Below are 365 nucleotides of genomic sequence, written 5' to 3' on the forward strand. Positions count from 1 at the left end.
TTTACTGTCTCGGTCGCATGTGTTTGAATGGAAAACGTATCCTTAGTCGCATTGTATGACACACCCAAGAGCTTAATGTCCATATCCAGGTGGTCCTGCAACTGCAAACGCGTGACACAATGTTCAGCTGGAACTCCCTGTAACACTGAAGTACAATTACTAGCCCACTTCCGTAATGAGAGTCCACCTTGTTTTAATAGACTTATGAGTTCTCGCTGTAGCTCAACCAACTCTTTGGCAGAATCACGTCCAGTCATGACCTCGTCCACATAAAAGTCTTGACGAAGAACTTGTGATGCTGTCGGATGTGACGCTGCCTCGTCATCAGCTAACTGACGCAGTGTCCAGATAGCTTGATAGGGTGA

This window comes from Acyrthosiphon pisum, chromosome X (assembly GCF_005508785.2).
Source record: "Acyrthosiphon pisum isolate AL4f chromosome X, pea_aphid_22Mar2018_4r6ur, whole genome shotgun sequence".
Classification (NCBI taxonomy): Eukaryota; Metazoa; Arthropoda; class Insecta; order Hemiptera; family Aphididae; genus Acyrthosiphon; species Acyrthosiphon pisum.